The 14,554-nt window shown below is 32.8% G+C and overlaps 1 pseudogene; it reads left to right on the forward strand.

Moving 5' to 3' along the window:
- Positions 1 to 1,135: 1,135 nt before the first annotated feature.
- On the forward strand, positions 1,136 to 5,073 carry LOC142610024 (receptor-like protein 7; annotated as a pseudogene).
- Positions 5,074 to 14,554: the final 9,481 nt, after the last annotated feature.

Genomic DNA, 14,554 nt, shown 5'->3' on the forward strand with positions numbered 1-14,554 from the left:
TTCATTGAGATAATGAATTGAGTAATTACGATCGAGGTCTCTATATTTAGTTGTGAGAATAGAGTGGCTGAGGAAGTATTTAAAGGTTGCTTAAATTTATGTAATTTTACGATATAAAAGTATTTTATATGTTAAATGAAAGTAAAACACCCCCAATTTAAAAAATAAAAAATAAAAAACTAAGAGAACTCCTAAAATTTTGCCTCCTTTTCACTCACGTTTAAAAAAGAAATTACCGTTACAGTTTATCTCTAAGTTTTATCCTTTTTTATTTGATAAAAAAAATTTAAAAAATATATTTTCAAATTATAATATATGCAAATTATTAACCTTTACAAAAAAAGAAGAAGAATAGACTTTGAGCATGTGCAATGCACATGCTTAGAGGCTAGTAGTCTTATAGTGTTATATAATTTCTTTTAATATAATGTGAATTAAGAAAATCAAGATTTAATATATTTAACAATTTTGTGGATAAATATAAATATTATACAACAAAATAAGTATTATATGTAGATTTTAATATACATAAAAATAATTTCAAATAAAATTGTAAAATAATCCACGCATTGCGTGAAACATCATTTAGTTATCTAATAACTTTCATGATAATCAACGGTATTTGGATCCTAACTAGCTAAGACATAATTCCTTAAACCATGGTACTCAATAAATTTCATAACTTTTTTTTTTTTTAACAAGACAAATGGTAATAAAATAAAAATAGTGTTAGCAACAATTCCAAGTGAAAATGACATTTAACTGAAAACGTGAAATTTATTATGTAATATGTAAACGCGACCTCCCTGCAAGGGAACCACCATTCAATATCCATGATCCATCCACTACTCCATTTCCAAAACCAGCTCACTTCATTTGACTGGTTTGATTTTTCGAAGATTTTCAGTGGCTCTTAAATGTCAAGCTTGAAATTTCATCCAAAAAGAATAGACAAAGTTTGAAAAGTCATCATCTTGAAAAGCCGGCCATAATAATAATAAACGGAAAAATTCTTACTTTTGGAATATGCATGTTATTTTGACGACGGCACTTCTAGGGAATCTCTACTAAAAGTCTAAAACAATACAATTTCCTTTTCTCTCTCTCTTGAATTGCATTTTTGCTTTTTGGTACTGCTGCTTTTTGCTGCCACCAATTCTAATCCACACAAACTTTCAACCACTCGAGCAACAGGCCGAAAAAAGGGTCATGTTCTATGGGCCTTTCCTCTTTTGAACCCACCATTTATTTCATCAACGGTTCAATTCTTTACTGTATACGTCTTTCTTGTTACAGCCTCAATGAGAATTTCACTCTTTTCATGGCTTTTCTTCATACCCAGTTGCTCAATATTTCTCAGTTTCTGCATCTTTGTGGTGTCTGACCATTGTCTTGAGGATCAGAAACCCCTGTTGCTCCAATTCAAGAACGGCCTCAACTTCACTACTACTTTGTCCACTAAACTGGTGCACTGGAATGAAGCAAGTGATTGCTGTTCTTGGGAAGGTGTATCCTGCAGAAAAGGACGCGTTATTGGTCTCAATCTGACCAAGGAATCAATCTATGGTGAACTTGTCAATTCAAGTACCCTTTTCAGTCTTAAGCATCTCCAGGACCTGAGTTTGGCTTATAACAACTTTAGCAATTCTCGGATTCCAGCAGGGTTTGGCAATCTGATGAATTTGAGTTATTTAAATCTGTCAAATGCTGGCTTCTCGGGACAGATTCCCTTTGAGATTTCGAACTTGAAAAGGTTGGTTACCCTTGATTTGTCTACATCTTCTTTGTTGAGTTTTTCCATGCTGAAACTTGGGAACCCAAATTTAGCTAAGCTAGTTCAGAACCTTTCGGAGATTAAGGAACTTTATCTTGATGGTGTAAATATATCAGCGCCAGGGAATGAGTGGTGTCAAGCGTTATCATCTTCACTACCAAATCTATGTGTGCTGAGCATGTCAAATTGTTCTCTTTCAGGACCTCTCCATCCTTCCTTTCAGAAGCTTCAGTCTCTCTCAGTTATTCTTCTCCATGATAACAATTTTTCTGCTGCTCCAGTTCCAGAATTTTTTGCTAATTTCAGAAATTTGACGTCCTTGCGTCTTAGTTCTTGTGGATTGAATGGACAATTTCCAGAAAAGATTTTCCAGGTTCCAACACTGCACACGCTTGACTTATCAGATAATAAACAACTGAGTGGTACTTTGCAAGGATTTCATCCAAATGGTTCTCTCAGGTCACTGGTGCTTAGCAGGACAAATTTTTCAGGGACTCTGCCAGATTCTATTGGTAACCTTAAAATGTTGTCCATAATAGATCTTTCAAATTGTAGTTTCCTTGGATCAATCCCGAGCTCTATGGCAAATCTTGTTCAGTTGTTTTATTTGGACATGTCATCAAACAGCTTCACAGGACCAATTCCATCACTCAGCATGGCCAAGAAGTTGACTCAGTTAAACATCAAACAGCTTCACAGGACCAATTCCATCACTCAGCATGGCCAAGAAGTTGACTCAGTTAAACATTTCTAGTAATAATTTAACAGGTCAGATTAATTTCACTCATTGGAAAGATCTTACGAATGTTATTAATCTTGACTTGCGTTTCAATTCACTTAATGGTAGTATTCCAGTCTCGCTGTTTTCCCTTCCATCATTACGGAATTTACAGCTTTCCAATAACCAATTTTCTGGTCTACTCAATGAATCTTCCAACAGTTCTTCTTCAGTACTGGATACACTTGATTTGAGTTGCAACAAATTGAAAGGGCCAATACCAATGTCTATCTTTGAACTTCAAGGTCTTAAGTTTCTCTTACTTTCTTCAAACAACTTTGATGGCTCCTTGCAACTTAATGAGATTCAGCAGTTGACAAACCTTTCCAATCTTGATCTTTCGTACAACAACTTGTCGATTGAATATAATGGGACTAATTCTCCATCATCCTTCTTTCCCCAAATGGCCGCACTAAAATTGGTTTCTTGCAAGTTGAAGACTTTTCCAGATTTCTTGAAAAACCAATCCAAATTAACCATTCTAGACCTTTCAAATAACCACATTAAGCAAGGGATTCCCAACTGGATTTGGAAACTTAGTAATCTTTGTTACTTAAATCTCTCTTTTAACTACCTAGTGATGACCTTAGAAGGACCTTTGCTCAATCTTTCTAGTTTGAGTGTCCTAGACCTTCGCTCCAACCAGCTTGAGGGGAAACTCTCAGATCTCCCACCAGTTGCCACATACTTGGATTTCTCAATGAATAACTTCAAATCTGCCATACCAGCTAGCATTGGCAAATCCCTTAATTTTACTTATTTCTTCTCAGTTTCAAGCAATAAGTTCCACGGGGATATCCCTCAATCATTATGCAATGCTACACATCTTCAAGTACTTAATTTGTCTAATAATACCCTGAATGGAACGATTCCCCCATGCTTAATTGAGATGAGTAAGACTCTTGGGGTGCTGGATCTGAGGAGAAACAAACTAAGTGGCAATATATCTGATACATTTCCATACCATTGTGGTTTGCAAACACTAAATCTCAATGGAAACCGACTTGAAGGAGTGGTACCAAGGTCTCTAATCAATTGCAAAAATTTGGAGGTCTTCGACGTTGGGAACAATGAGATCAGCGATGCCTTCCCATGTTATTTGAGAAGCATATCCAAGTTGCGTGTCTTTATCTTGCGATCTAACAAATTTCACGGGCCTATTAATAGTTGTAGAAGATCAAGTTCAAATTTCTTCTGGCCAATTCTTCAAATTGTAGACCTAGCTTCAAACAAATTTATTGGTAAGCTTCCAAGAAAATTCTTTTCCACCTGGAAGGCAATGCTGGATGAAGAAGACAAGGTCCGGTCAATGCACAATCACCTCCAATTTAGTTTCCATTTTGGTCAGTTTTATTATCAAGATAGGATAACAGTTACTAGTAAAGGTCTAAACATTGAGCTGGTGAAAATTCTAACTATTTTCACCTCGATTGACATTTCTAACAACAAGCTTGAAGGGCCAATACCAGAAACTATTGGAGAACTCAAATCACTATATGTTCTCAACTTGTCACATAATGCTCTTATGGGCAAAATCCCACTATCTTTGGGAAATTTGTCTCAGCTGGAATCATTAGACTTGTCAAGAAACAAAATCACAGGGGAGATCCCTATGCAACTTGTAGATCTTACTTTCCTGTCAGCCCTAAACCTTTCATTCAATCAATTGATGGGGCCAATTCCACAAGGCAAGCAATTTAGTACGTTTTCAAATTATTCCTATATACATAACAAGGAGTTATGTGGGTTCCCTTTGACAACACAATGCACAAGTGATGAAGCTCCACCACCTTCAGCAATACCAAAATCTAAAGGCACAAGTTCAACTACTTTGATTGGATTTGATTGGCAGTTCATACTGACCGGATTGAGTTTTGGGGTTGGAGCAGCAGTTTTTGTCGCCCCCTTAACATTTTGGGAGAAAGGAAGAAAATGGCATGACGATTGCATTAATAAGATTCTAATGGTGATTTTTCCAATGTTGGGATTGTCTTACAATGGCTACTATAATACGAAGGTAGAGGAAGATGAAGATATTGGAGATGAGAACGCAGTAGATTGTGAAGACAATGGTGATGAAGATGAAATGGAAGGTGAAGAATTTGGTGGCCGATACTGTGTTTTTTGTTCTAAACTCAACATCAGTAGGAAGAGGGTCATCCATGGCCCTCAATGTACATGCTATAACTCCTCTGTTTCTGCTTCTTCCTCTACATTCTTCATAGTCACATCATCTTAGCAAAGTTTCTCTCTCTCTCTCTCTCTCTCTCTCTCTCTCTCTCTCTCTCTCATTTTATTTCAAATTTCTTCTTCTTCTTTTTTTAGACAAATATGGACTCATCAACCAAATGGTAGGGAACATCTTTTTCTCACATTTATGTAAATTTATGTTGAAATTCATTGTAAATGTAAAAGGAAGGAACATTATGTTACTTTCCTTTAGAATATCTAATAATTACTTAAAGTCAAAACCTCACGTCCTCAATACATTTAGCCATCAATGCCACTATCCAGTCTATTCTTTTGGAACACTTCTCTTATTATTTACGATTTTATGCCATTGGTCAACATATAATCCTATTCATTTTAAATTTATGTTATAGTGGTGATTGAGTTGTCGGCTTGATTCATAGTTCATTTTTTAAATCAATATCTTCTTATTCCTTTTTTTGAGTTGTATACAATGTTTTTTTAACATTTATACTTCACCAAGTAAGAAATTATAATTGATGTCAAATGCATAAAATACCAAAATTTCCTTATAACACAAGAGAAATACTATGTCCACAACATTTTCATAAAACTTTCACAAAAAATCTTAAGTAGTAGGTTATTATTGATTGTTATGGGTTAGCAAAAAAGTAATTTAAGTTATGAATTCAAATTAGAACCAATAATAACTTACCGTCAATAATTTTTTGTGAAAATATTGTGAATAGGACACTCCTTGTAACATATTCATTCTCCTTTTGCTTTCTAGAGTACCATTTTCCTTCTATTTGGGTGAAAAAAAAAACAAAAACAAAAAAACAAAAAAAATAGTCATTTTTCTCTTTAGTGATAGAGACAAGACCCCCCAAACAAAGCACGCTCAAAAAAATTATTTTTTAAAGATATAGTGCGGCTTAAAAAGTTGTGCACACACACACACATAGAGCAAGAGAGAGAGAGAGAGAGTTAAAAAGATGTATTCCAAAATAAGGATATAGAAAGTAATTAAATAATTAAGGGTATGTTTGGTAACTATTTTTTCTTTTTCTTTTTTGTTTTCAAAACCAATTTTTATTTTTGAGACTAAAAAACTTTTTTGGCAACTCAAAATGGACTAAAAAGAAAGATTGTTTTTAAAGCTTTATTTGTGAAGGAAATTGAAAACATGCAAAAGGAAATTGAAAGATTATTTTCCACTATCACCCTATAATAAATTTGTGTAATTAATGCAGCCCACCTCTTATTTATTTAGTTCCACTACCAAGCCCAACCCAAAACCTTTTCAGTTCAGCTTAAAGGAAAAAAAAATTAAAATAAAAAACGTTCAAGGCTGTTTTGTGTGAGCCTTTTCAGCTTAAAGGAAGAAAGGAAAAAAATAAAGTTGGAAGCCTTCAAGGTTTGTAACGTAGAGGGAAGCTTAAAGGGAGGAAAAAAAAAACGTTCAAGGCTGTTTTGTGTGAGCCTTTTCAGCTTAAAGGAAGAAAAAAAAAAAAAGTGGAAGCCTTTAGGGTTTGTAACGTAGAGGGAAGCTTAAAGGGAGGGGGGGGGGGGGGGAAGGCTGTTTTGTGTGAGACTTTTCAGCTTAAAGTAAGAAAGAAAAAAAATAAAGGTGGAAGGCTTCAAGGTTTGTAACGTAGAGGGAAGCTTAAAGGGAGGGGGGTTTTGTGTGAGCCTTTTCAGCTTAAAGGAAGAAAAAAAAAAAAAAGGTGGAAGCCTTTAGGGTTTGTAACGTAGAGGGAAGCTTAAAGGGAGGAAAAAAAAAACGTTCAAGGCTGTTTTGTGTGAGCCTTTTTAGCTTAAAGGCAAAAAAAAAAAAAAAAGAAAAAAAAAAGGTGGAAGCCTTCAAGGTTTGTAACGCAGAGGGAAGCTTAAAGAGAGGAAAAAAAAAAGTTGAAGTCTTCATGTATTGCATGAGAAAACAAAGAGTTTGAAAGCTACCAACCTTCCTACTCTACTATTTCGCAGTAACGGCTGCCTATCTGATTTCCTTCCTTCCTTTATTCCTTTCCACACGGTGTATAAATACTGACAGAACTTGCCTACTTTGGTTGAGGTATCTCTACATCTCAATTCTTTTTTTTTGGGTGCAAAACTTTTATGCTCTGTTTATATTAATATGAGACCCTTTTTTTCGTTTGTTTGTGTTTGTGTTTATATTAGACGAGCATCCTTGGCATGCCATTGATGTGTTTGTGAGATTGCCTAAATGTCGTTTCAATAGTGCTATAATTTTACAGCCAAAAAAACTATTTTATTTTACCTTGGTTTATTTGGAAATATTTCAGGTCTCATTTTTTTCATGCGTTGTGGCTTATTGGAAGAATGTAAGACTATGAAGTAGTGAAGTATAAAGTGTTGGTGTTTCAATTTTTGCGGTAAGTTTTCTGCATAATTTTACTGCATAATCCTTGGTAGCCAAAAAAAACTATTTTATTTTACCATTGTATACTACATTTAGATTGATATCCACTTCCAACAATTGATATTAGACCGTACTTCAATTTCATGATTGTATAACATGGATTGGGTTTTAGAATCAAAACAAATTGTTTTTGGTGTTTCAATTTTTGCGGTAAGTTCTCTGCATAATTTTGCATAATTTTTAGGCAACATCAAAATCAGGTACACAACTTTAAATTCAAATCTCATGTTTGTTACTTTCACATGAACTCGTCACTTTTTCTCTTCTAATCACAATCAACCACATCCAAAATTGAGGCACAGAATATTGAAATCCTATATTTTGTCTTTTTATTAATTTTTTACTATGAAGTAGTGCGCAATTCTATAGTCATTGTTATATTTCTAAAAGAAAAAAAAATGTATAGCTTCGTCAATCAAATATTGCAATTAAAAAAAATATATATATATATATATATATATATATACACACTCCCTAGGGGGCGAACAATTGCAGAGTTTTTCTTTATGGCTACAGCCCTTCACATTAAAGTTTCATGCGTTAGACAAATAGTGTATTCCAAAGTCATGACATGAATGATGTTACATAGTTAGCGTGATGCGGATATATATATATATATATATATATATATATATATATATATATATATATATATATATTCTTTCTCATTACAATGTTGATCCATATATCCCAAGTTTCAATTTTCTCTTTTTATTAACTTTTTACTATGAAGTAGTGCACAATTCTATAGTCATCATTATATCTCTAAAACAAAAACAAAAAAAACAAAAAACAAAAAAAAAATTATAGCTTCATCAATCAAATATTGCAATTATAAAAAAAAAAAAAACTTATACACTCCCTAGGGGCTGAACAGATGCAGAGTTTTTCTTTATGGCTATGGCTATGGCCCTTCACATTAAAGTTTCTTGCGTTACACAGATGGTGTATTCCAAAGTCATAACATGAATGATGTTACATAATCAGCTCTTGTGTGTGTATATATATATATATATATATATATATATATATATATATATATATATATATATATATATATATTCTTTTTCTCATTACAATGTTGATCCATATATCCCAAGTTTCAATTCTCTCTTTTTACTAAGTTTTAACTATGAAGTAGTGTGCAATTCTATAGTCATTGTTATATTTCTAAAAGAAAAAATATTTATAACTTCATCAATCAAATATTGCAATTGTCATGATAATAATGTTCATGCATAATTCTTAGTATATGATTATTGTCATGTTTTGTCACCAGTTGATTTATTCTAACGCATTAGTTTCTTAATATGTGTGTAGGAGGCAAAAATTTTAAGCCAATCTTAAAATGCCACATCAAAATTTAGTAGCAAATTCTAAATTAATGTCATTAAATTAGATGATGACATGTGTCATCCAAATTGACATCACATTGGCATATCAAAATTTGACACGTGTCATCTGACCCACAGGATAAAGATAAATTTCCTATTCAAAATTTATGAATAATTATCTTTATTAAAATAAATAAATAAAATAAAGATAAATTTTCTATTCAAAATTGATAGATAATTATCTTCATTAAAATAAATTAAATAGAGATAATGATTTATCTTTGTTGATTATTATCTTTATCAAAATATGATATAGATAAATAGAGATAATTATCTTTAAGAAGAATTTAGGCCAATTAAAAGTCTACTACATACTTTCAAGCATATCAACTCAAAGTGGAGCTTATCCTCTAAAATCACTATAAATAGAGAACATCCTCTCTCATTTGGAGGAGGAAGTTTTCAAGGGGCCCAAGCTTTGGAGAAATTCTGTCTCAAGAATCTTTGAAGAACTTGAAGCATCTTTGAAGAACTTGAAGAACATTCAAAGGGATTTCTTGAAAAAATTGAAGGACAACAAATCTCTAATAAGCTTAAGGCTAGAGATTCATTGTGAAAACAGTTCAATCCATCTTCCAACTAAAGTCAAGAAGATCTCTTGTTCGAGTTCTTTGACGTTCTATTGGAAGTACGCTAAAAAGCCTCCATAAACTTCAACAAACCCAAATCTTTGAAGCTCAACGGATCAAGCCTCTAAAGCCCTGAAGAACTTCAACCTAAGAGCCTTTACATTCGAAGACTTCAAGAACAATAAATCTCTAATAAGCTCAAAGCTAGAGATTTGTTGTGAAGACCATTCAATCCATCTTCCAACTAAAAGTAAGAAGATTCATTGTTCAAGTCAAGTTCAAAGAAGATAGAATCAGAGGGTATTCCTTTGTAAAAGAATTGAAATAGAGATTGTACTCATTATATATCAATACAAATTTATATTTGCAAACCATATTTCTTTTTAATTGTTTGATTTTCTACAATTGGGAAATTTTGTGTTTACAATGTGTTTTCGCTTTTTAAAAACAGCTGTAAGCGATTCAATCGGCTAACCAAAAGGAAAAAAGTTCTTCACCACATCAATCTAACTAGACTACTCCAAAATCCCTTATTCCTTCGAAACGATGAAGAAAAACTCATTCATCAATGCTTTAGGACTGGAAACAAACAAGCACTATTTTGGGCTGGACCTCACAAATATTTTGTACAAGATCAAATTAAAGTGGGAAAAGAAATCCTTCTTCAAGCAAACATAGAAGGAGACAAAAATGCAAAGTATGGACTGGCAATTGCGTTGTTATGCGAATCAAATGATGAAGGAATACAACTACTATTGTCAATTCTAAACCAACTAGATGGAAAACAATTGCTACAAAACTATCAACAAAATACTTCGACATACAGTTTTTGGAACAAACACATTTCGCATCCCAAAAAACCAAGCATGCAAGAAAAATGGAGTGGGTCATTGGGATCGTGAATGCCCTTACCGATATGGAAATGAATAATTACATGTAACATGCAAAATGTGCTCAATTGACTTGGAAATGTACAAATTAGCCAACTGAGTTTGGTAGAAATTATGTTTCCAAAAAAAATAATACAATAAAATTTCCTCATCCTATTTATAATACTAATCTGTATTTTTAAAGGAATAGATCTTCTTTTATTATTAATATTTATTCAAAAAGACTTGCAACAACTTAATTACAGTCCTCTAAAGTTTTTCACCTACCATGATGCTAACTTCAAATTTAAAAAATCCTTTCTATCTAATTTTAAGTTAATTAAATTTTACTAACTTGGGAAGACAGTTGATCAGCTCTAATGACTACAAGGCCAAGTATAGTTGTATCATTTCCACATCTAATTCCAAGACAATACCTTCTATCATCATGAATCCTACAATATATTGTTTATACATATATAATGCAACTTAAGTAGTAATACATTCAAAAATATTTCAAAAAATAATACGATCCTTAAAAAAAATTACTACGCGCAACATGGGGGTCCGCGACTAATAATTACTTAAAGTCAAAACCTCACGTCCTCAATACATTTAGCAATCAATGCCACTGTAAGGACACAATTCGAGCCCAGACCCACAGTCAGAAGGGGATGGACCTAAAAGGCCTTTTACAATAAAATTTGTAGAGAGTGGACTTGAAATGTAGATTCTAATGATGTCTAGATAACAAAGATGATGGGCTTTGATCACAATGATACACACAAGGAACTGTTTTTATGAAAGAATCTTCTCCTCAGACACAAGCCGAGGATGATTTATATTATTTCTTCCCAAGATCGATTACAATTATGGATCGTGAGATATAGGGTGTTTTTTCTCTGTTTTTTCCTCTCCCTTTGCTGAAAGTCCCTTCTTCCTTTTATATTCCCTCCTTCTTTTCCTCTTCATCTTCCACGTCAGGGTTAGATTGCTGGATTAGATACTTGTCCCATCCACGTCCCATGAAGTCTTTGGAGACAAGAGGCAGGCAAAACTTTGATGCTCAGGTCTCACTTCCCCATTAATGCGGCCAAAATAGCAGTTGCAGAGCATTCAATGCGGGGTGGTGGTAACAGCTTTATCTTAAATATTCCACCGCCCTTCTTCTTATCTTCCAAGTTTACTATGTTTACCCCTACCCATAGGATTTTCTAGAACATTGCCTGTGGATGTTAACCAACCCTTTACATGTCTTGGCTTTACATAGCTGAAGACATAATCTTCATTGGACTATCTTCTTGGACGTACTTGTTCAGGCATTACCTCTTTACCATTTAGTATTGCTTTATGAGTTATCATTCATACATCCTCGGACCATTCAGTGTCCTCGGATTGGGCCTTGATCCCAAAGAATACTCTTGGGCCACCCCCCACATATTCCTGGGCCCAAATGACCCTACAACCACTATCCAGTCTATTCTTTTGGAACACTTCTCTTATTATTTACGATTTTATGCCATTGGTCAACATCATAATCCTATTCATTTTAAATTTATGTTATAGTGGTGATTGAGTTGTCGGCTTGATGCATAGTTCATTTTTTTAAATCAATATCTTCATATTCCTTTTTTTTTTTTTTTGAGTTGTATACAATGTTTTTTTTTTAACATTTATACTTCACCAAGTAAGAAATGATAATTGATGTCAAATACATAAAATACCAAAATTTCCCTATAACACAAGAGAAATGCTATGTCCACAACATTTTCATAAAACTTTTACAACAAATCTTAAATAGTAGGTTATTATTGATTGTTATGGGTTGGCAAAAAAGTAATTTAAGTTATGAATTCAAATTAGAACCAATAATAACTTACCGTCAATAATTTGTTGTGAAAATATTGTAAATAGGACACTCATCGTAACATATTCATTCTCCTTTTGCTTTCTAGAGTACCATTTTCCTTCTATCTGGGTGGGAAAAAAAAGTCATTTTTCTCTTTAGTGATAAAGACAAGACCCCCCAAACAAAGCACACTCAAAAAATTTATTTTTTAAAGATATAGTGCGGCTTAAAAAGTTGTGTGCACACACCCATAGAGCAAAAGAGAGAGAGAGAGTTTAAAAAGATGTATTCCAAAATAAGGATATAGAAAGTAATTAAATAATTAAGGGTATGTTTGGTAACTATTTTTTCTTCTTATTTTTTGTTTTCAAAATCATTATTTGGAAACTCAAAATGGACTAAAAAGAAAGATTGTTTTCAAAACTTAATTTGTGAAGGAAATTGAAAACATACAAAAGGTTGTTTTCAGTTTCTAGTTTTCAAACCAAAACACATGTCTAATTTAATGAATCCATCGTAGTAACAACATATTGTAGTATTTTCTATTTTTTTCTTCAAAAAACAAATTTTTTTTATATTTCAACTAACTAAACATGTTTTTGATTTCAAAAAAACAAGAATTTTTTTTTTCTATTTATTCCCAAAAACAAGTTCTTGAAAATAGAAAGTAAAAATTGTTACCAAACATAACCTAAGCTTTACTAACCAAAAAAACAATTGTAATGTTTGTTTCTTTCTTTAAAAAACGAAAAGAAAAGAGGATAATAGAGCGTTATATCCTTAAGTTAACCAGAACTCACATTAATTGCGTTTTTTTTTTTTTTTTTTTTTGTGATAAATTCTATAAGGACATGTTTTGCACCTAAGCCCAAAATAGGAAGGGGATAGGCCCAAAAAGCCCAATGCAATGAATTTGTAGTGAGTGAGTTAGAAATTTATGTTCTAATGAATTTAGATCACAATGACAATGAGTCAAGATTACAGTATGATGAAGATGAAATAGTTTGTATAGTGAAAATTGTCCTCGGACTCAAGCCGAGAAGGTTGATTTTTATATTTTCTTCTCTTAAGGTTAGATTACAGATATTCTTATCAAGTCTACAGTGTTTTTCCTTCTTTTTTTTCTTCGATCCTCCTCTTCTGGGGGTTTCCTCTGCCTTTTATATCATTCTTCCTCCTCTCTCTAATCTCCACGTATGGATCAGCTTGTTTGTTCAGATACTTGTCCCATCAACCCCTTCCTAAAACCTTTGAAAACAGCTGTAAGGCTGAGCCATGCTACTCAAACATCACTTCTTTATTAATGCGGCCAGAGAGTTAGTTGTAGGGCATTTAATGCAGTGGTAGTAGCTTTCCCTTTAGATATTTCATAGTTTTCTTTTGTCTTATACTCTGGTGATGCATATCTTTATTAACAGAGTCCCATAGGATGTTGCCTCTAGACGGCAAACAATTCATTCCGACCTTCGCTTAGCTAAGCCGAGGAAGTATTCCTCCTCGGACCACCTTCTCGGATGATCATGATCAGACTTTACCTCCCTATATACCAACACGGACCCTTAGTAAGATATTTACCCATCCTCGGACTGCTTAACATCCTCAGATTGGGCCTCTGGCCCAATATGTATATAAATACGTACTCCTGGACCTATCTCCTCCACAAATTCGATAGACTTTACTCAATAATTTTATATTATTATTATAAATTGGAACTAATAATAAGAGACATTACTAATTAAGTTTAGCCCATCTTTTATATATATATATATATATAGTATTTAATGATTTGCACTAATTGGTTTGAACTGTAAGGTATTACATTGGTTTACTCTTGAATTATTTAATCATTTGTCTTGGTTATCAAAGACGATATTAAAAATATATCTATATTAGAGGTTAACGGTTAAAACATAATAAATTTTATAATTAATGTACAAAATTATAATCTATCCACCTATGGCTTGGCCAAAATTTACATTGCTTAACCATGGTTTAAAATTTGACATTTTACCCACTTGTAGTTTGATCAAAATTTAAATTGCTTATCTATAGTTTGAAATCATATGATGCAAGTATTCTGCTGAATTGTTTTTAATCTTATTTAATCTTTTATTTTTTATGATTTTTTTTTTTAAAGAAAAAAGACATAAAAGCGGGAAAAAATTACATATTTGACTTTTTTTAAATAGGAGTGAATTACAAGAAACTCAGATAACTTAAATTTTAATAAAACCATATACAGATAAGTTGTAATTTACCCAATAATTTATTTTGTAAATATGACCAATGACCATGGCATTACCATCCAATATTCATTATTAATCACTAGCCTCTAACCAGTAACCACGCGCCCAGAATTTATTATTAAGCGTGACCAATGACGATAGCATTACCATCCAATATTCATTATTAATCATTACTCCATTTTCAAAACCTGTTCATTTTATATCATTGGTTTGATTTTTCTAAGATTGCGGTACTTTTTTATATGACAAAAGCTCGAAAAGTCGTCACCATCATCAGGATTCAGAAAAAACAAAAGCAGCCCAAACGTTACCCAGACACAAATACGCGTTTTTTTTTCTTTGACGTCGGCTCTTCTCTCTCTTTCAATCGCTCTCTTTCTTGTCTGGCCTTTTGGCTTTTGGTTCTCTGCTTCTGTTTTTCTACCCCAAAGTCCACACAAAC

Source organism: Castanea sativa, chromosome 9 (genome assembly GCF_040712315.1).
Source record: "Castanea sativa cultivar Marrone di Chiusa Pesio chromosome 9, ASM4071231v1".
Lineage (NCBI taxonomy): Eukaryota > Viridiplantae > Streptophyta > Magnoliopsida > Fagales > Fagaceae > Castanea > Castanea sativa.